This window comes from Amblyomma maculatum, chromosome 1 (genome assembly GCF_055883805.1).
Source record: "Amblyomma maculatum isolate TAMU_Amacu chromosome 1, ASM5588380v1, whole genome shotgun sequence".
NCBI classification, from domain to species: domain Eukaryota; kingdom Metazoa; phylum Arthropoda; class Arachnida; order Ixodida; family Ixodidae; genus Amblyomma; species Amblyomma maculatum.
Window position 1 is genome coordinate 337,602,828 of NC_139344.1, and position 22,689 is coordinate 337,625,516.

The window sequence follows — 22,689 nt, forward strand, 5'->3', positions numbered from 1 at the left end:
CTAAGCCTTCGGTGTTAAATTGGTTGTTATGATCGAGGTACAACCGACAGGAACGCCTTGGCACTGGCTTCTACATATTGTGTTTAATAATCGAGCGTTTACTGCTAATTTTACAGAGACGGTAAAGCTGGTTGCCTATACCAAAAGCTGTCTGAGTGTTGGGATTTATGATCCGTCCGCGAGCTACACCTGTGATTGAAAATGCAGGGCGGTCATTAGTATACACAAGATAACGATTCTGAGCACATATATCAGCGCATACTTATATAATCCTACAGGACAGCTAGGCGGGCGAGTTGGTGATACAGTTTCCAAAAAACAGCGCGAACAAACGGGGACGAAAGAAAGAATACACAGGAACAGCGCTTGTTCCTATGTATTCTTACTTTCGTCCCATTTTGTTCGCGCTGTTTTTTGGAAAATTATATATTCCTGTATAGTGACTTCGACTTGCACTACCCGCGCTGTTAGTTACGTTGTAATTAGGGAGCGGAATAGGAGGAAAAGGGCACCAAATGATTTCCCTGTTCGAATATTGTTCTCCCAAACCAACCCGGAATAAGAGTGCGTTTTCAATATGTAAGCACTGAACAAAGGCCTCAGTTTGCAAGCCGAGCCAATGTTTCAACAAGGAGACTTGTCTTCGTCTCGGCAGCGCGATCATCATCATCATCATGTGTCTTCCTATTCGTCACCTCCGCCGTCGCATTGAAATAGAAATTTCATTCCGCGCTGGCACCGGAGGGTATTTTATATGTCAGTGCATAATTCCCTCTGTGTCCGCTTGCTTTCGCGTAGTCGTCTGGCTGGTGGCGTGACAGTTTGCTGTGACGTCCACGCAAGTATGCGGGCATCCCAGCTAGGCCAGCGTCGGCCATGTGACCTTGAATCGTGACTTCGCCGTGAGCATGCAGGTTGTATGGCTATTCGAAGTGACTATTAGTGACTTTATGACTACACAACTGATCATAGCTCAAAGAGCATTCAACTACGAGCGCCCCGCCCCCTATGAAGTTGGACCCGTTGACAAAAAAAAAAAAGAGAAATCAGAATACGCCAGGCTGGCTTCACGCAGTTCGCGATACAAAAGCGCAAATTGCAAGAGCATGCGACATTCATTCTGATTAAACGCATTAGGGAGCCTGAAGGCACACTCGTGGATCCATTTTACTGCGCCGTACTTAGAAGGTCATGAAGTTTTAATCCATGGTGCGCTTAACGATTTCTTTTCTGTATTTGTCTTCTAATCCTGTGTCTCGTAACCGTACAGCAAAAAAACAAAACTTCCGCATCGTGGTCCTTCGTGCGCACACCGTGCCAACAATGGATTTCGGCTACATATAATTTGCATAGAATGCGTCACGTACTTTCTACGCTCATATATCACCGCCAATGCAAACGTGAAACACTGTCCGGGAAAATCTGCCGAGATCACGACAACTGTGTTGTTCCTGTACAAGATTTTCAAATTTCTGCATAGGCGTGTTGTATACATCAAGCTCACAGGGTATACTTTGTTTGGCAAGAAAGAAGAAAATTAGCTGGGGCTTAGCTTTAGTCAAGCCCGGCAGGTTGCGAAAGCATGGCTACGCTATAGTTCCGTTGCAGTTCTTCTGTTTCCTGAACGCGTCGTTGCCGCCTAGTTGCATTCCTACGTTCTTGACTGCTGAGTGAACACCGTCGACAAAGAGTCTTTACTGTTCAAAGCGTCCATTACATTCCATCTGGAGTAGTCACCGCGGTTGAGGACGATTCAAGAGAAGCGCGACACGCTCGTCTATCTTCATCTTGAGCGCGCCGTCGAGCGAGACGCTGTTCCCGTTCTTCATCTGTCTCTGTAGCCCGCTGTCGTTTCCTGGCTTCATCGAGACGGCGTGACTTTTCTTTCTGTTTATCAGGATGCATAGCGAGGGCCTCAGCTGAGCAAGCGCGAGCATTTATATACTCATCGTTTTCCTCCTCCTCCTCCTCCTCCTCTCAACTGCGAGAGAAGAGTAGAGAAGAGCATCAAGGGACTTTAAAGAAGAGGTGACAGCAGCGCCTCCACTCGGTAGCAGCGCGGCTCCAGCTGCAGCGCGCCGTGCCTACCGACCGCCGCCAACCGACGACTCGATTTGGTAGCCCAATGAATGAATGAAAACTTTATTTCCACCGAAAAGGAGCCCTTCATCTCCCGCCCCCGGCACGCAGGCCGGGTAGCGGGTCAGGAGGGCCCCGCAGGCTGAGGTCAGGTGAGGTTACAAGCACTCTTCACGGCCTCAGCCGCCAGGCGGGTCGCGTGCCGCTGAACGGTGGGATCTCCGCTCCGCAGCCAAACCTCCCAGACTTCTCTACTATCAATGTTAATGCCGGCGCCTGGGGAATCGGCGCATTGCCATATTATATGATCTAGCGTGCCTTTTTGTCCGCAGTTTTTACATTTAGAATCTTCTTCCTCCCCGGTCTGTGTTAAAAAAAAACCCAGACAGGGCAGATGTAGTTATCGGCTTGTAATCGCCTCCAGATGCGTGCTTCATTGTTAGTGAGAGACCGATCTGGGGGACATCTCTCGCAGCTGATATGACGTCACAGTGACGTCATCATCTCATCCGCGGCGGGCCGTGCCTACCGACCGCCGCCACCCGATGACTCGACTTGCTAGCCCATCTCTCGCAGCTGGTATGACGTCACAGCCATCTGGGGTCATTACAGGTCAAATGTGCCTACTGACCATGGCTACGCGAAGGGCTGAAAATGGGAGTAGTATTGCTTTCGCAAAAAAAAAAAAAGAAGGCTGCTTGATGCGTGTATCCATACAACGCTCCATAAATCGGAAGTCATGCATACGCATACGCGGCTCCTGATGGGACGGTCCTCAAATGTGGTTATGCGCCACCTGGAAGCGGGAAGACGAGAAGAAGAAGGTAAAGAAGTGCCAGGAGCCATGCAACCTAAGATGGCAGATGATGACACCACCAGCAGGGGCGTGCAGACTGCGTTCACGACCAGGTCCGGTGGCATTTCGACACAGATTCGCCAAAATGCTTCGGGCAATCCCGCGCTGGATCAGGTAATACGCTGTTCCCGTGCTTGCAGGCTAGCTGCTGCAGCGTGCATCATTCTCTAAGTTGCTTGAGTAAACTTTAATTGGGATGTTCTGACAACAAATGGGAGCCGCAATGAAAGGAGCAGTTTACAAATCGAATCGTTTGTCAAGAAAACGGGACCTCTGCAGGTCCTGGAGCAGCTGCAGCTTGAGCAGAAGCGAGATGGTCGCCGCGTGCTCGTGGGCTTCGTAGTCATGGCACTGTCCATCGCCTTCGTCATCCTGGTGGTAGTGACTCGTGTGCTGATGGACCAGGCGCCGGATGACCGCCGGCCGCCTTTGCCTCTCGTCCGACCTCGCCAAGCCCAGGGATACGGGCTGCCCGACAACGACTCGGATGTCGACGCCGCGTCGCGAATCATCAAAGCCCTGCTCGCCAACCACACTGTCTCGCGCTGAACCGCAGAGTTCGAGGGCCACGTCTGCGCCTGCTCGGTCCCTGGGCCGTGGCGGAATATATTCTTACGTAGATAACAGACGGAACTCACTTCGAGAAAAAGAACGCTGACCTTTTTCAAGTTTTGGCGGGCATACGTGGATGATGATGCTGATGCTGATGCGGCCATTCCCCTTTGTATCGGGGGATCACGAAGTTCTGGACGCGAGCGTTGGATATCGATTACATGGCCACATTTCCAACTTCGATTTATGTAGTTAACATAGCTAGAACATATATACCTGAGCTGAGTCGATGCACTGCTCACCAGCAGAATTAAAGTACAAGAATGGTGTCTGCAGAGAAGGAAGGCTCCTTACCGGTTACCCTGTAGCTCCTTACCGGTTACGCCAACGCCGCTCAAGCCAGAAACGTAAGAGCTGCGCTCCAAGAACAATGACATGCCGCCGAAGGAACCAAAACCTATGAATTCCGAATTTCGCCTGGCACTACCTACATCATTATTTTACATTCATAAACATCAAAAAAAAAGTTAACTATGCTTTCCTTGGTGGATGCCGTCTCCCTTTGTACGTATCTCATAACGAGTGCCTCATTTAATTTTCCTACATTTGTTAGCTTTTGTACGCCAGCATCCATTGATCGGGAAAATTGCGCTGTGGGTTTGCAGTGACCACTGAAGGAACTACGAGTGGATTGCACGTACGCACTGACCAGCACATATATGCACGAGTGCGTGGAGAATAGTTTCCTTTTTCCAACTGGCCGCTGGGAACGTCCTGAGGTCTCTTGTCAAAAAATGCGAGTCCCAGAAAATTCATCTTTATGAAAGCTGAGAAAGAAAGGGAAATCCACTCTTCATTCTCCATTAACTGTGTATTACATTTAACTGTCCTTGAACCATGCGGCTTCCTGGCAACACAAGAAGAATTCGCTCGTGCACCGGCCACGCGCGAGCGCGTGCTAGCTACCGAAAAAGTAGAAGAAGAGCAAGCAGCAAGCGTGTGCCCCAGTTCTTTGCCGATCCCTATGTGCCACCAGTCAAGAGGATAACAACAACACGCCTACCGCGCCCAGCACTAGTCAGCGCTGTTCAAGGAAGACACGACATGAATCCGGTACAAATAGTCAACGAACAGCGGCGACGCTCTCCAAGATCATCGGCGCGGTCAAGTCCCAGTCACACACCCGACGTAGGCACCGGGACCCCCGCGGCTGCGGACGGTAGCGGCGGCATCACGCCGGACCAGGTCCTCGGAAGCAGCGCTCACGGCTCGCGTTCTCCCTCGCTGTCCCTCGTTCTGAACGAGATGCAGCGGGAGCAGGCGCGCGACAAGCGGCGCGTCGTCATTGGCTCCGTGCTGATGATCAGCTCCGTGCTCTTGGTCGTGGTGGTGCTCATCGTGTGGCTGATCACCTCGTCTTCTGGAAACCACCCGACCACGCTCTATGCGAAGGCACCCAGGGAGGCCACGCTTCGCTCGGCGAAGCGTCTCAACGTGTCCAGCTTCGGAGCCAGCAATGACGGCGGCGGCGACGACGAAGACGTATGGTGGGACTTCAAGCGCCGAGTCGTTCCCGACGCGAGCAGATCCCGGGTGGGCGGCCTTACAGACGTTGCCATCGTGGACCGAAAGCGAGCGGCTCCATAAGACCCCCGTGCCTGAGTTCTGACCTCAACCGTGTGAATTACGACCGGAAGTGCAGCTGGCGCTATCTAACGACGCTGAGGAGAAGAGCTGCGCGCGAAATGTTGCGCAGACGAGTCAACTTGCGGTTCCAGGGAACTTAGCACTACACGGCTTAAATCCTATTTACCTGTATTTGCTTTTTTGTTGTCGTTGTTGTTGTTGTTGTTAAGTGAAGAGGAGAGGACAGCCGAATGGGACGAAACTTTGAGTTCTTGTAACGGATATATACTTTTCGATGCCGATAATCCATTCCCTTTAGTCAGATTAAAGACCAACCCATGTATTAATTCACAAGCTACTTCATGTTAGACTATAATGTGCGTGCGTCCGAAAGATGGGCTGCGTTGTTTTTGAAGTATAGTTTAGTGCTCCAGATGCAGATAATTCCTCGTTATGTTGTTTTTGTAGTTGCTCTGGGAAGAAGAAAGAGAAAATGCACGGGCCTGCTACTGGCTCTGTAGCTGATCCACCTCCGCTGCCTCGCGCAGACAGAAGAGGAAATAGAGAAGAAGGAAGAGGAAGAGGGAGAGAAAGAGAAAGACGCGCGCCGCAACAACAGCCGTCATCCACCACCAAAACGGTGGCGGGTGCAATGACGGCCTACAACAGATAAAAATTCTGTGACAGGCTAGCCCCCGCCGCAAGCGGCGGTGACCTCCCTGTCCCAGCCCCATCAGAGGAGTACCTCGTCCTTCATCCTCGTTACGCCGGCGAGTGGCATTTCTTCCTGTCGCATTTTAAAGCGATAGCGTTCACGGCCCCGATCCCCAGAAAATCCGGCGTTCACGTTGCCACCCTTGCGAGTGAAAAATCACGGACATGCCACTGGCAGGTATAGTTGGCGGGGGACATGAGGGCCATTTTCTTTAACTTACACCAGCTACACAATTGCAGCAAAAATCCATTGTAGATATATATTTACTACACTGGTGTAGCTGGTGTAGGTTAAACAAATGGCCCTATGGATGTGGTTGTGTGACGTCACGAGACCACGTGCAATGGCCGAGCTGGAAACAGTTCTTTTGATATGGGAGGGTGAGGCGAGAATCGAAGCCAGCATCCTTGGTTCCTGTATGCTAAGAAATAGTCATGAGATCATTAGCATACAGTTGCCATTACATGATTACATTATGTGGATGCGCCCGGCAGAGATATGAAGCCACTCTAACAAATTAAGATAATGATTGAGAAACGTGCATATATGTGAACGAGGATTCGCAAAGGAGCCACAGACGGGAGGCATTATCGCTGTCGGTTCATATCCTTAACGACGGAGCTTGTGTCCCAAACACTTTTCAGGTGAATGCGATGTCATGAGCAGCCTTTTTCAAGAATATGCAGCCCGGGGATTTTTCTCCTTATCAATACACCAGATACTTAAGAACAGCCTATATCCATTGGAGCCGCAAATCTGGGAGGGCTGAGGACGACAGTTCCTCTCATAGTGATGATAGATTTGGAACCCTGGCGATGCTTGCCTTCACACATAAACAAACACTGGCCAGTACATTAAGCGATTGGTTTAAAAGTCCTGTTCTCGAGAAAATACGGTGTTGGCATTGTGGCAACAAAAAAAAAACGAAAGAAAAAAGAGAACAGGGCCGAGCTTCTGCCAGGAGGTTGTTGGCAGGTGACATGGTCGGGCACTGATTGTACGACGTCACAAGAGAACGTCAGGACGAATTGGCAGGCGCTGCCGATTCGGGCTTCTCCTTTGAGATGGGAATTGAATCCGCCGGGGCCCTTGAATCATTGGGACTTAAGAGTCAAGTTACGCTTAGACCATGCAGGCACATTAGTGTTGTTGGGTAAAAACGGGGCTTAATATCTATGCGGTGTGGTATACTCATTCCACATACTGCCGTAGCTTGCGACTGTAGGCTAATGTGCATCTTTTAGATAATAGAGACTCAAATTAAGGGATTATTGATTAAGCGATTAGATCTGTATATAAGTGCGCATATGCTAAGTATACGACAGTTGCATCTTACCTGTACTCACCTATGGAGCTGAAACGTGGAGGCTAACCAAGAGGGTTCTACTTAAGTTGAGAACAACTCAGAGGGCTAAGGAACGAAAAATGGTGGGGGTAAAATTAAGAGATAGGAAGCGTGCAAAGTGGGTCAGAGAAACAACTCACGTTACTGACATTCTAGTGGAAATTAAGAAGAAATGGGCATGGGCAGGACATGTAGTGCGAAGAGAGGATAACCGATGGTCGCTTAGGGTAACAAACTGGATTCCGAGGGAAGGAAAGCGTAGCAGGGGGCGGCAGAAAGTTAGATGGGTGGATGAGGTTAAGAAGTTCGCAGGGGTCAAGTGGATGAAGCTAGCACGGAACCGGGTTAATTGGAGAAATATGGGAGAGGCCTTCGCCCTGCAGTGGGTATAGTCAGGCTGATGATGATGATGACGATGCTCGAAAGAGGTTCAGTTTCGTTTAGTTTACAATGCTAACGTCCCGCAGCGACTCACGCCTAAAGGGCGCCGTAGTGGAGGGCTCCGGAAATTTCGACCAAACCTGGGGTTCCATTCTTTAACGTGCAGTGACATCGCGCAGTACACGAGCGCCGTCCATTTCTCTCGTCCTTGTCTTTCCGATCGCTTTCATATTTAATAACTTGTTTAAATAGTTTATAATTTTTTTGTCCTTTTAAATAACTACGAGAGATACGTCCATGATAGAGCTTTGGGATTAAACAGTTGTTTAGGTAAAATTGATGATGATGATGATGATGGATTTTAATGGCGCAAGGGCGACTCAGGCCAAAGAGCGCCAAACTCAAGGTTAATGGTGCACTCAAGTTTATATGATGGAATAGTTGTGATTTTTCATGAAGGGATAAAAAACTGGTGTATAGGGCCTAAAAATGTATTCGCTCTGTAATATCGCTAAAAACAATGGTGTATAGGGCCTAAAATTCATTTGTGATATATAATGGATGCGCAATGTATAAGTAGATGTATTAAAAGATCTCATCCGTCCTCTCAAGGAGGAGCGGGCTGAGACCCACGTCGATAAGAAATTTCATGTAAAAAGCCTACTTGTGATGAAAATTTAAGCACCTGTTTTAAAGGAAACATTGGGTTGTCGCCAATAAAAATGGATGGGTGTGCAGGTATTTGATGAGTGAACAAGGAGGGAAAATGACGTCTCCTTTCTGGTTCCAGTTGTGCACATATGATTAAAACATGTATGACAGTGAGTCGATCACCACATCTCGAGCAGTGTGGTGCAGGAGAGTTGGTTAAAAGATATGTATGGGTTATGTATGTGTGGCCAATTCTCAGCCTGCACAGGGCTACTTCTTTAAATCTGTCTTGTTTATCTGTGGTGTACCTGCCTATTTTTGCCTTTATTGTGTGTAGTTTATTTTCTGATGCTGCGTCCCATTCCTCTTGCCATTGTTGTCGAATCATGTTTTTTATGTGTGGTTTGAGGTCATGATAAGTTATCTTATCAATGTCTGTGTCATCTCGAAGGGCAGCTGAAGCAGCTAGCCTATCAGCTGCCTCATTACCAGGTATACAGCGGTGGCCTGGCACCCAACACAGTGTAATTTTAATTTCTTGTTCATGGGCAAACATAAGGGTGTTATAAAGAGAGTTCAGTACTGGGTTCTTATTTTGCCATTTCCAAAAGGATAGGGACTTTAAAACGCTGAGGGAGTCTGTGTAGATGATCGACGTCTGTATTTTATTTTCTATAATGTGTCTCACAGCTAAAAGGATACCATGGCATTCAGCGGTAAATATACTAGTATGTCTGTTCAGGGTTTTTGACTGTGAAAACTGTGGTCCATGTGCTGCACAGGAGACTTGAGCAGACTTCGAAGCATCAGTGTAATATTCATCACAAGTGTACTTCTCCTGAAGTGACATGAAGTGCTGCTGTATGGCAATAGGGGATGCATGTTTGCCCACTTCAAGAAACGACAGGTCGCAATTAACACCGTGCATTTCCCAAGGAGCAATTAGGTCTTTTATGGAAGTTGTATGAAGACTGGTAACCGAAACATTCAGATATTCAATGTGCGTGGCAACTCTGATTGGATATGGTGGTGTTAGAGATGGTTTTTTTGAGAAAAGTGCTGTGCCAGTTTTGTCAAGCAGGAGCCGACGACATGGATGGTCCAGTTGGCATAGTACCTTCATAGCATAAGTTAGAGAAGTAAATTGTCTCCTTCGTTGCAGTGACCATCGGTTCGCCTCGACATAGAGGCTAGCAATTGGGCTAGTTCGGAAAGCGCCCGTAGCGAGGCGAAGGCCGAGGTGGTGCACGGGATCGAGCAATTTTAGCGAAGAGGATGATGCTGACCCATAAACCATCGAGCAATAGTCAATGCGTGATAGAACTACACTATTCAGAAGGTTCAGAAGGCAGTCGCGGTCTGTGCCCCATGACCGGTGAGAGAGAACTTTTAGCAAATTCATCGCTTTGAGACACTTCAGTCGCAACTGTTTTATGTGGGGAATGAAGGAAAGTTTTTCGTCAACAACTACGCCAAGAAATTTATGTTCTTTTTTAAAGGCAAGGCTCTGGCCATTCAGTGTAATGTTGGGGTCAGGCCTGATGCCACGCTGCTTAGAGAAAAGTACACAAACACTCTTTCCAGAGTTAAATTTAAACCCATTGTCATCAGCCCACCTGGACAATTTGTTTACACCTAGCTGAATTTGTCGTTCACAGATGGCCAAGTTGCAAGATTTGAAGCTTATCTGGACGTCATCAACATATACAGAACAAGAAATAGTTTTTGGCAGCATGCTTTTTAAAGAGTTCATTTTGACTACAAAAAGTGTGCAACTGAGAACACCACCTTGAGGGACACCATTTTCTTGAATGTACTGCTTTGAATATGCATTGCCAACACGAACTTTGAAGGTCCGTTCAGACAAGTAACTTCGAATTGTGCTCAACATGTTTCCTGTGATGCCAAGAGAGAAGAGGTCGCGGATGATACCATAGCGCCAAGTGGTATCATATGCTTTTTCAAGATCGAAAAAGACAGATAAACAATGTTGTTTATGTACAAAAGCATCCCTTGCATAAGACTCAAAGGCAATGAGCTGACCAGCTGTTGATCGCCCAGCTCTAAAACCAGCTTGGTTTTGATAAAGAAGACCATTGTATTCAAGGAAATGGAGAAGGCGACGATTTGCCATTTTCTCAAAAAGCTTGCATAGACAGCTGGTTAGTGCGATAGGCCGATAACTAGCAGCAAGTGTGGGTTCTTTTCCGGGTTTTAATATTGGGATGATGATCGCTTCCTTCCATGCTTTAGGAAAGCGTCCTGTGGCCCATACTTTATTATACAGGTAGAGTAGGGTTTCAACAGTGTTCACATGCAGATGCCTGAGCATTCCATATGTGATCCTGTCAGGACCTGGTGCTGTGTTACCACATGTGTCTAGTGCAATCTTCAGCTCCTGCATGGTGAATGGGCTATTGTATCCTCCTGAGGATGGCCTTTTATCATGTATGTGCTTCCTCTCCTCTCTTGCCTTGTGCCGCAAAAAGGAATCTGTATAGTGTGCTGAGCTGAATATGTATTCAAAGTGTTGCCCTAGTGTGTCTGCTTGATGTTCAAGAGAGTCACCACTGGTGCTGACAAGGGGCGTTGGGACTGTGCTATATCCTTTAAGTGCTCTTATCCTGTTGTGAACTTTGTGTGCGTCAGAATAGGAGTTCACTGAAGAAAGGAATGATGACCAGCTTTCTCGCTTGGAGATGCGTCGAATACGCCTGCCATTTGCCTTTGCACGCTTAAAGGCTATTAGGTTTTCGGCTGTGGGGTATCGGCGTAGTTTCGACCATGCCCTGTTTTGAGTTTCACGAGCAGTCTTACATTCTGCATTCCACCAGGGTCTTCGTTTATTTCGTGGCTTACTTGACGTCTGTGGAATGTATTTTTCTGCTGCCTCTATGATGTGCAGCGTGATTAAGCGTTGAGTTTCATCAACGCCTAAGTCAGTAACTGATGAACTGGCCAATGATGAGTGTTCCCTGAACATCTTCCAGTTGGCTGCATTTTCTTTGAATTTTCTGGGATTCGACACATTTTCATTTCCGTTCCCAGTATATTTTATTAAGATCGGAAAATGGTCACTTCCGTATAGATTGTTAATGACAGTCCACTCTGTAGCTGCCAGGAACATCGAGGAGCCAATGGCTAGATCTATGGATGTGTAAGAGTTATAAGCTATATTGTAGTAAGTTGGCTGTTTCGTGTTTAGTAAGCATGATCCCGAGGACAATAAGAATTGTTCGATTAGAACACCTCGGGAGTCCGTTCTTGTACATCCCCATAATGGGTGGTGAGCATTAAAGTCTCCGACCAGCAACCAAGGTTCCGGAAGTTGATCAATCAATTTTTCAAAACTTTCGCTACTTAGCTTATAAGTTGGAGCAATATACAGGGAACATACCGTTGTTATTTTGCCATAAACTAAGCTTCTGATTGCCACTGCCTCTAAGTCTGTGTTGAGTGAGATGTTTCGAGAGGGGATTGATTTTTGTGTTACAATGGCAACGCCACCAGAGGAGTGAGAGCTGCCTTGCCTGTCGTTCCTGAATACATTATATTGCTTAAGGAAATTTGAGTCTGCTGGTTTTAAATGGGTTTCTTGCAGACAAAGTATGTTTGGTTGATAGTCCGCAAGAATTTCATATATATCATCTAAATTTTTAAAGAGTCCTCGGCAGTTCCAATAAATGAGGAGCGCCATAATTAAAAGTTATTTAAGGGACAAGTTTAAATTTAGGTTTGTAGGTCCTTGGGACCTGTTATTGGGACTTTTCCCTTTCTTTTTCGCTCCAGTGAGCTTTGCCGCCTAGGCAGCTGGGGTGAAGAAGTTGTGTCCATCGCATCTTCAGATGCGGTGGACGACTGTGCAGAAAGCACAGGATTGTCAGTTTTAGGCCTCGGCTCATGGGTAGAGGCCTTTGGGCCGGCTGACCTGGGGGTCCGCGCAGCCAGCTTTGCGGGTGGTGGTGGAGTAGCGCTAGCTGACTCCACCGAGGGCGCAGGTGGCGCTGCCCTGGAAGAACTGTGTGCTTCCTGGGCAGGTGCCGACGACCGCTGTGATGCTGCGCCCTGCTGCGTCACAACGGAGTAGTGTGGCTTTTGAGGAAGAGAAAGCCGCTTTCGTGCCTCTCCGTAAGATATGTTTTCGGTGATTTTCAGTGTAATTATTTCTTTTTCTTTTTTCCAGTATGGGCATGAGCGTGAATAAGCTGGGTGGTTACCTTCACAGTTTGAGCAGAGAAGCGACTGTTCTTCGCAGTTGTCTGTAGGGTGTTCGTGCGAGGCACACTTTGCACATGTGAGTTGGCCACGGCAACTCTGAGAGCCATGGCCATATTTCTGACATTTGAAGCAACGGCGTGGGTTAGGGATGTAGGGCCTCAGTTTTATCTTTGTGTAGCCTACTTCGACAGATTCTGGGAGAGTGCTTGCAGCAAAGGTGAGTACAATGTGCTTTGTTTCTATCTCTTTGTTATCTCGTCTGATCTTTATCCGGTAAACATCTGTGACATTTTGTTCCTTCAGGCCTTCAAGAAGTTCTTGTTCACTTACGTACCTAAGGTCATCATCAGAGATGACTCCTCGGGCAGTGTTTAGTGATCGGTGCGGGCTAATCTGTACCGGTATTTCTCCAAATGATTCGACTGCACTTAGCTTCTGATACTGGTGATTGTATATTAATTCTAGTAGCAGGTCACCGTTTCCAAGTTTCTTTATCTTATAGCCCTGGCCAATGGCCTCAGTCAACGTTCGAGAAACAACAAATGGAGACACAAGTCGTGCAGTGATTTCCTCGCGGTCACTGTGGACCACGTGGAAACGAGGAAAGTTGTTTATGTTCTTTGAGAAGAACATGGTGGTCTCGGTGCGCCCCCTTTTAGAAGGAGGACGATCGGGGTTAAGGAGTTTAGATGCCATAAAAAAGTGTATTGTTCGGCTGCAGTGCCAGCCACCCACCATGGAGCCCAACGAGGGGACGGGACAGAAATTGTCAATTCCTGCCCACGCCAGCTGTACACCGTAACTATAACCCAATATGGCGTAACTCAGGGTAGCTAGCCACACAAGGTTAACCCTCGCCGCCTGGAAGTAGGAAGAAATGAAGAAGGTAAGAGAGGACAGGACAGTTCTAAGAAAGAAAATAGGAAAGTGAAAGATGGAGGGGAGAACAGGAAAAGGCGACTGCCGATTTCCCTCGGGTGGGTCAGCCCGGAGGTGCCGTCTGTGGGAAGCGTGGGCCAAAGTGGTGTGTTGCCTCCGCCGAGGGGCCTTAAAGGTCCAAACACTCGGCATCGGCTCAACCACCAGGATCCCCTTTTCCCCAGACACGGCGATGCCACGCACGGCTAAGCGTGGGTGCTCGGGGTCCGTGGTGTCGCACAGTACACGCAAACATCTGCTTTAACAGATGCCCCCTGCGGGGTGTTTAGGTAAAATTAACTAATACATTTCTTTGCTGATTTTAAGGGGCAGTACTATAATATTGAAGTTGAAGGCCGTTAACAGCAAGTTTGAGCCCCGTGTTTATATATTCTCAATCGGCATTGTGGTTAGAAATATCGTAAGTTAAATATGCGCATTTTAAAACTCGAGTTATTCTTTCGGAATTGCACATTCATAAAATGGCACCTATCACATCTCTTATTGTCACAAGCTGCCTCACCTATTATACAGTGGAAGTTGCGAAAGCTTCTGCCTCAGATATAGAGCGAAACTCACGGGACCCCGCCGCTCCTCTGAGCAGGATTCAACACGCCGATGGGGCAGCGACCGCGGCGCAGCAAGCCGAGTGTATAAAATGACAGACCGCAGAACGCCCGCGCCAGTGCGGAAAGATTCAGTCTTCCGGGCCTCTCTCGCGGCCGCTCTGGGAAATCGTCTTTTGTTTAACCGGGTCCGCGATCGATGCATCGTTCTCCTCATCTGTACGGCCTCCGCTACCGAACAACCCAGCCTTCGATGCTCAACTAACAAGAAAGCCGCGAGAATTCCATTTCTCCACAAATTGTTGTTTAATCGAATATTGTTTTCGCTTTTGTTAACCTTTACCTGGCTTAGTAATATTTTTACACTGTGTTTTCTGTGTGACTTTTGCCCTTACAATATCTAGAATACTTGCTTTGTTATTTTTATAGTCATCTTTTTATTGCAGTGTTTTGTTCATTGTCGGGTTAAATTTCCTCTTGTCTTTTAACTAGTATTTTATTAATATCTTGTCGTGGCGCTTAATTTCTTTTATTGTACTATAATATTACGCAGTGTAATTCGGACTACTATCTATAAATATTTCAATCGTTTGTAAAAGAAAGTGACTTATTTGAACTTATTCCTCAATCACACACCGACACACGTATTTCACTATTTCACGGGTTGACTGGCCTAACTTTTAAATATGTTCTCGAACCTCATAGAGGGACGACGGATAACCGTAAAGGGGATCCTGCGCCTCTTTTGATCGTAAAGGCGGGGGTTTGTGACACTTATGCATCAAATGCCGATGCAGTTTTTGTATTTGACCATGGTCAAATGCATGCTGAACAAGTTAAGACAGTTTTGGTGACATATTACCACGCGTAACGGCATCATAACTTTATGCGAGCTTTCCAATAGGCATATTTACCATCCGATATTTCGAATCACAATGCCGATTACGAAAATTTAAAAACTGGGCTCACCTGTAACAAGCTCGCTTCATCAGTGTCTCGCCCAATGTAATCAATCGGACCCCATCACAGTCTCCGGGAACACTAAGTTAACTTCCTTGAATTTCACAATATAATACTGCCCGTCGCACTCGGCACCTAGTGTCCGAAACGGGATTTTTTCAAGAAAGATTCTAGTCTAAACATACACCGTTTTTGAAACAGACCACGGCAAACTCTGAACAAGACACTTGGGTACAAAAAAATGCCGCCCCTGACTTTACTCTGGTCATCACCAATCTATGGAATGAAATCCAAGAACTTGGAGAAGAAAGAAAATGAAATGCTCTGTGAGCTTTGTTGAATCCGAAAAACAAGCACTTCATAACCTTCCGCCGATTAGGGATATGATCCTCGTAAACGCAGCGAGGCTAATATTTTCCGTCAGAGCCAGTCAACTGCCCACCGTGTCGAGCCGGTCACTGACTCAGGTTCAGCTCAATCCCACTTAAGCCCAACCTCATACGTGTCCACTATAAGTGCTGGGTGAGCGTGACACCGTTAGGCTGCTCGACAGGACCGGGTGGAACACGAAGGCTATCGTAGAAAAAGCCGTAACGTTGTCCCACGCTCATACATAGTCAAAACTGAAGACGGCAGTCAATTTCGTCGGAAGCGGCAACATCTGTTCCGAACAAATGAAGAGTTCCTTCTGTCCTTACAGACAGCATCCAGGCCCCACGGCACCACAAGAGTAATTGCAAGGCAACTGGAGCACCATGCGTGATAACCATCCCCCAGCTGTCCAAACACTTCAATGATCCCATGCATGAACAAGGTCGACTGAAACCAGCCATGCTTAAACCATCAGCAGTTACAGGCACTACGCCAGATGTCACCAGGCTCCGCCGGGGCACCCGGTTGAGAAAACCATCAACCCGCCTTGAATATACACGAGCAACTACGAATCATTATTAAGCCAGGCAACGCTGCGAATGCTGAATCAGACAACGCCGTCCTTCTACGGGGCATCCGGATCAGAAAGCCACCCACCCGCTTCGGTTATATGACGACTGACTGACTGGCATCAAAGTGCCTGACTCATTCAGTGCTGTTTTATTTGTTTAATAATTTTCTGCTAGAGAAAGAAAGATGTATCGGGCCTGGAAACTCAGGTCCCCAAGGCTGGCAACAAGCGAGTGCTCCAAAAAAACGCGATTCGATCTCGGCCCCTCGAGCTGAACGGTCGCATTTCCGTGCGTTCCTGATCGATACATATGCTTCGGGGGCTGTTCCCAATGGACTGAAACTCTCCGTCATCTACTCAATACCAAGGCGCGGTGCCTATCAGCGATGTCGCACTGGTTAAGATGCCCGACTACTGTACCGGAGTACCCGGGTTCGAACCCGACCGTCGGCGGCTGCGCTTGATGAATGCGAAGCGAAGAGGCGTCCGTGTGCTGTTCTACGGGGAAGAAAGTGCTACTATCTCCTTTGGCAAAGAAGAGGTGCGTGAAGAAGATGTACTTGGGTGTAGAAGAGGATGAGTGGTGAAGAGGAAGTGTCTGTTCAGATCCACATTACAGTTGGTAGTGTGCGCCTGTGTTGTGTCTCTTCGTTCGTGGCCTATGTAGCTTTCGCTACAAAAACCAACTTACAATTTGAGCGACTTCAACATTAAGTCTCCAGCAAAAACCACTGAGCGTGCCGCGAGGAAACGAAGAAGAGGATGAAGTAGACGTCAAGATGGCGTCTAATTTCTCGATCGAAGCACGCATCGACTCGCGGCGCCGCGAAGGTGGTCGTACGACCACGTCCAGGGTCGCAACTGCCTCGGGAGACAGCGTGGACGCAATCACGACCACAGTCGGTGACAACGACTTATCCAACGTCCCGCTGCCACTCATCTTAGACCAGCTGCGGCGCGAGCAGCGCAGGGACCAGCGCTACGTGCTCGTCGGCTGCCTGCTCGTCACCCTCTCTGTCGGCGTCGTCGTGGCGGTGGTGGCGTCGCAGCTGTCGTCGATAAACTCGTCCCGCGACCTCAAGCAGCCGCCGCCGCCCGGAGTAGCAGGCCCGCTGCAGCGACCGGAGCCGCCGCCAGGACCACTGGACGAGGGTGTGGAGGACGGTGCGGGTCGGCCTCCTTGGGACGTGCTGCTGCCCAACGGCATATTCGCCAACCAGAGCAGTGTCGCCAAGTGAAGAGACCTGTGGTGGCTTGTTGGACAATCGCGTACCGTCACAAATTCAACTGAAGCAATGCGTCACCGCAGAATATTGTAAGGAATGCAAGCATATTATATATATATATATATATATATATCGAAGTACGACACGTGGCAGCATATTCGTAACGGGCGAGCGTGTTTCGCGTTCGACCAGGTTCACTAGTCGAAGATGGGGTCGAGTTTTCGCCAGTTCTAACTCTGCGAAGAGCAAAGAAACAGCAGCAATCATGGCGTCGTGGAGGGACATATGAGCCACCACATGCCAACTAAAGACAGCTAAAGGAATATTATACTTTGCCATGAAAGAAAAAAAATGAGTACGTTGTAATTGTTGATTAATAATATTGTTCTTCATTATAATCAGCCGTAATGCCCACTGCAGGAAAAGGCGCCTCTCCCATATCTTTCCAATAAGCCATGACATATATTCCTGTGGCACATAGGCACGGCTAAATTGCTTTCAGATTCCTTGTACCAATGTACAGACTTTATCTCAAAGACGTGCACACCGTGGTGGCAATCCTTATCGAAAGGTATATAGTTCATCTCCTTCAAAAGGTGAAGGGGGTATTCTCATTTGTCTTTATACTACGAATTGATTGATTGAAAGTCGATTTTGAGAGGAAGGTGCAATGCCGCTGTGGGAAGAAAGGGAAAAGAACGATATAGTATCTAGAGGTCCGAGTCATTGTGCCGTCCATTTTTATACGGTGTACCCGATCAGAAGGGCTTTTGTCTGCAACCATACACCGCCCTAGCCAAGCCGCTTTGACCGGCGAATATGAGGCGTGTTGGAGAGACTGTATGGCCATTCTTCCGGTTTCAAATGCAGCACATTGCCCCAAGCAACTGAGAGAGGTCCGCGCAGCAGTGGTAATTATATACCGGGTGTCCCAGCTAACTTGAACCAAGGGTTACAAAATAATATATTTTAGGTAGGTCAATAAAACCAGTTGCATACAACTGGCAGTTGCCTTGCGCATTACAGGAAATTTTTGTTTTGAAATTACTTAATTAGCTAATTATGTTAATTTTTCTAATTTATGAAATATTCACCTTAGACCAGACATGTGAATTGGAAAGTTGTACAGCACCTTCAGAAACCCCCATTTCATTAATTGCGATAAAGAAAATCTCACGTGTATCTTTTTTTCCGGGCTCAGAAGAAAGCCCGCGAAATACAAATAATACCACGTGACTAGTGCGTTTGTGCGCCGCGATTGTGGTGCTCTCAGTCGTGGTTTGAGCGAACTAAATTAGCTGCGGCCGTATCTTCTTGGCCCCGTGAAAGCGGCAGGCCGATATGCCTGCGATGGCTTCTTCGCCCGCGTCAGACAGCCGGCCCACGTGACGGTGCAGTAGTAGCGAGAGCGGCGAGCCGACACCACCGACATTCTAACAAGGCCTTTGCACCACCTTCTCTTTCATCAGCGAACGTCACGACAAACGGATGAGAGATAAGGTATCAGCCACTGAATCTGCGTATACAGGCTTAGGTAAAGGGGCGAGACGACATCACGTGACTCGACTAAAATTAGCGCTGCACCTTCATTTGCCGGTTCTTTATCGCCATCCGCCTGTCGTGATGTAGGCTGCTGCGGTGCGCAGGCCTGGCCAAAATCGCGGTGGCGACGGGCGAGCTCGAGCTCGCTCGAACCATCGCCAACATCGCTGCAACGGGACCATCGGGTCACTGCCGCAGCTGATTTCGTTCGCTCAAGCCACGACTGAGAGCACCACAATCGCGGCGCACAAATGCGCTAGTCACGTGGTATTATTTGTATTTCGCGGGCTTTCTTCTGAGCCTGGAAAAAAAGAAACACGTGAGACTTTCTTTATAGCAATTATTAGAATGGGGGTTTCTGAAGGTGCTCTACAACTTTCCAATTCACATTTTTGTTCTAAAGTCGATATTTATTAAATTAGAGAAATTAACATAATTAGCTAATTAAGTAATTGGCAAACAAAAAATTGCCTGTAGTGCGCGAACAGGCTGGCAATTGGTTTCACTGACCTACCTCAAATATATTATTTTGTAACCCTTGGTTCAAGTTAGCTGGGACACCCGGTATATATACGCTTCCTACCACTGCAAACAAAACGCTCCTTTTAAAGGTGTATTTTCGTGCTTATAACTAGAGGTTGGACTTTTCGGTTTAAGCCGAAAAACACCGATAAAGGAACGTCGAAAGCATTTTAAAAGGTTCGGTTTAAACCAAAAAAGGCCAGTACATTTTCATGCGCCCGCAAACTCTCGATGACAGGAGAAAATTATAACAGTGTTCAATTCAGAGGCATGATGTGAGACATTGGGATCGGTGGTTTAAGTACAGCGGTCGAGGGTTTTGAGGCATTGGTCACGGCCTCACGAATGGGGAAAGAATGGCAGCCGCGCTTCCCGATCCTCTTAAGCATGTCAAGTGTTCGATGAGGGGCGCCATCGTCAAGGCAGGTACTTCGAAGGGCGAAGAAGAGATCAGTGCATTTGCAGCGCAAGTGCTTGCCGGAAATTGCGAAGACCAAAGCCCACCTGTTCCTTGCCACGTGACACTTCTCACGCACAAGCCGAGAAAAGCGCATTTGTTTTTAAGTGATTTGGTTTATGCAAAAATTTGATCGTAATAAATATTTCAGTTACTCCTTTGTCCAACGTGTGAATTTGTTTTACATATGCGTTTTGTCATAACGTTAAGTTTCATCAATGCAATATTATTTTCTTCCAGGAGCTTAGCTGTATATATGACCTACTGTACATTAAATAAAAGTGCATATAAAACAACATGCAAGAATAAAATCCAAAATGAACACACTACGTCACTTTTAACTGAACGGATATGCCTCTTATCTCACCAAAAAATTAATGTTTCTTCAGCAGAAAATAATACTAACAAAAAAAAAACAATAAAAAAAGGAAGTTGTGTTTGCAAATAAACACGAAAAAAAGTCCGCCGAATTTTCTGAAAGTAAAACTGAAAATTCCAACCCCTATAGCCTACAGCCTCCAGAAAGGGTGCCCTGAGGTACTGATGCACCTTTTATGAAGAGTGTGAGTTAGACACGGAAAGGGTGCGAATTTGTTTACAGTATACCCTCTAGCTCCAGTGCGGTCTCAGCACGGATTTCGTCAGACGACAGTTCCTAAAGCTGAAGGTCCGCCCTCCGCTTTATCGCGGGCGCTGCTTCGAGGCCTTCGCGCCACTCCTCCTCGCTCGGCAACGAAAACAATTTGGTCTTGTCTGCGCTGACATCAAGCATCCCGACCGCGACGGGCGTCTTACGCATCACTCGTAGCACAGCCGGACTGCAGCTACTGCAAAAAACATGGCCGCTTGTTTTACGGTTTGTTATTTTGTTTCTCCGACCAGCCACCGAATAACGAATCTTGATTGATTTCTCTCTAGCCGAGCATTTCCGTTCCGAGTTGCTGCCAATCAGCCGGTGGATAATAATATTAAGACTTAAAGATAGGAGCCGAATATAGAGGCCCGAGGACAATAAACGACTGACATGTACATGTATCGGCGATAACATTCCACGTGAGCGATGGGCAAGAGCAATGAGGGAGAAATAAGGCACGACGCTCGTTTATTTTATTGCGAAAGCAATACTACTCTAGGTTTCGAGCCTTCAGCGTAGCGCGGCCAGTAGCCACGTCTTACCCACGTGACGCTGTGACGTCACACCCCACGTGGCACTAGGGTGAGAGCTGGGCTACCAACTCATGCGGTCGGCAGGAGCTGCCAACTTGGGTCTCTCGTTTCGCATGGGACGGTTATGTCAGAATCAGCCTGCTAGGACCCTGGCATTCACCATACCCCTATAGGCCACTAAGGCACGTTCATACGGCCTGGTTAAAGATATGTGGGCTGAGGAAGAAGAGAAAGAAAAGAAGAACGCTTGGTCACCCGCAGCTGATGCTTTCGCTCAATATTTGGTTTAGCAGCATTGAGCCCTTGTAATTTTTTTTTAGAGCGTAGCTCGTTGAAGCCCGTTCCTGCGTTTTGCGTCGTCGTCGGCGTTGTCCCTCGTAACCAGCTCCATAGCCGGTGCAGCACGCGCTCCTCCCCCCTCCTTCTTCTTCCGTGGTGGCGACCGCGCGTGTTCTCCGATTGCAGCGCGCGCTCCTGCCGCCACCGTTCGCCGTTCGCTAACCAGGCCAAGCCAAACCTACCCAAAGTATTACACAAGGACTTAGCCAACAGCTGGCTAAGTTCACACGTATGTTATAATAAAGCCCATCTTTTCTCCTTTCATTTTTTTCTTTAGTATAACATAGTAAAGTCAAGAGTGAACATGGAAGTCCATCCTACATTGAGCTGATCTGTAGTGCCGTCTTCGCGGCAAAGCTTTCTGACTGTGTGGAGGAGCACGCTCTACAGGCGCAGGAGCGAAAGCGTGGGGTTTGTCGAAGAATATATGCAAGGCTTGACGCGTCGTTTCCCCTGTCTTAGTGTTTATTGTGGGATCGCCCTCGAATTGGACAAAAATCCACGTATTTTTCATTCTACTGCACTATGCATCGCTTGTTTGGATGATTGGTAAAACTTAATTTATCTTGATGAGGTGGGGAAGGGACTGTGCAGGATGGCGACAGGCCCCCCCTCGGGCCGCTTAGATGTCCGAGCACATTTAGAGCACGGCGAACTTCAAGGCCCAGCCCATGATTCGAAGCTGTACCTCCGGTTGATAGCTGCGCACAGAGCCTCCCATTTCTCCCGTGATTCTGAGCTTTGATTCGGTTTATTAGGGCAAGTTTGGGAAATGTGTGTTCTAGTATATGTTTACAGTGAGCGCCACGGGCATCACGGAACTAAAAGACTGTATGAGCCGTTGACTGCGGCGGAGCTGCCAGCTGCTCTTGTGCTGACGGCTGGTATCAGGTCTGCTTGAAATGTTCATGTTCGCCCCATCGGTCTTTGTGGACGGTAGAGCGCGTGATATGCTATGTTATGCAATCATTTGGTAACTGTACGAAGGAGAGTGAGAAACTACTTGTGACTAAGTGGAAAGCTCGAAACTGATGTTATAGAGAGCTCTAGTTTATCCAGCTTACTATCACACGGGGAGACAGTGAGGGATATATTTTCCTATTTAATCGCCAGACTTTTCCGGAACGCCCCGCTGTGGTGGTGCAGTGGTTAGGGCGCTCGAATGCTGTGCCCAAGGATACGGGATCGAATCCCGGCCTCGGCGGCAGCGAAAAGCTTGGCGTCTGTGTACCGTGCTATGTCAGTGTACGTTAAAGAACTCCCAGGTGGTCGAAATTTCCGGAGCCCTCCACTACGGCGTCTCTCATAGCATCAGTCGCTTTGGGACGTTAAATACCATAAATCAAGCGACCAAACCAACTTTTCTGGAACTATACGGGCAGACCCCACGCTCTAGTAGCCACAAAGAAGGCCCGCGGGAAGGTCAAGAAGTTTTTCTATCTGAAGGCCTTGTACCTATTTCCTACCCAGAAATAATTTGTCTTCGATTTCTCCCGAGTTTCTATAAAACCCTTAAGTTCGAAGAAGTCAACGGTAAAAAGAATCCATTATCACAGCAGATATTTGCCATTTTATAGGATACATTTTTAGGCATAGTAGCCAAATGCGATTTTCAGCAGAGGTGAA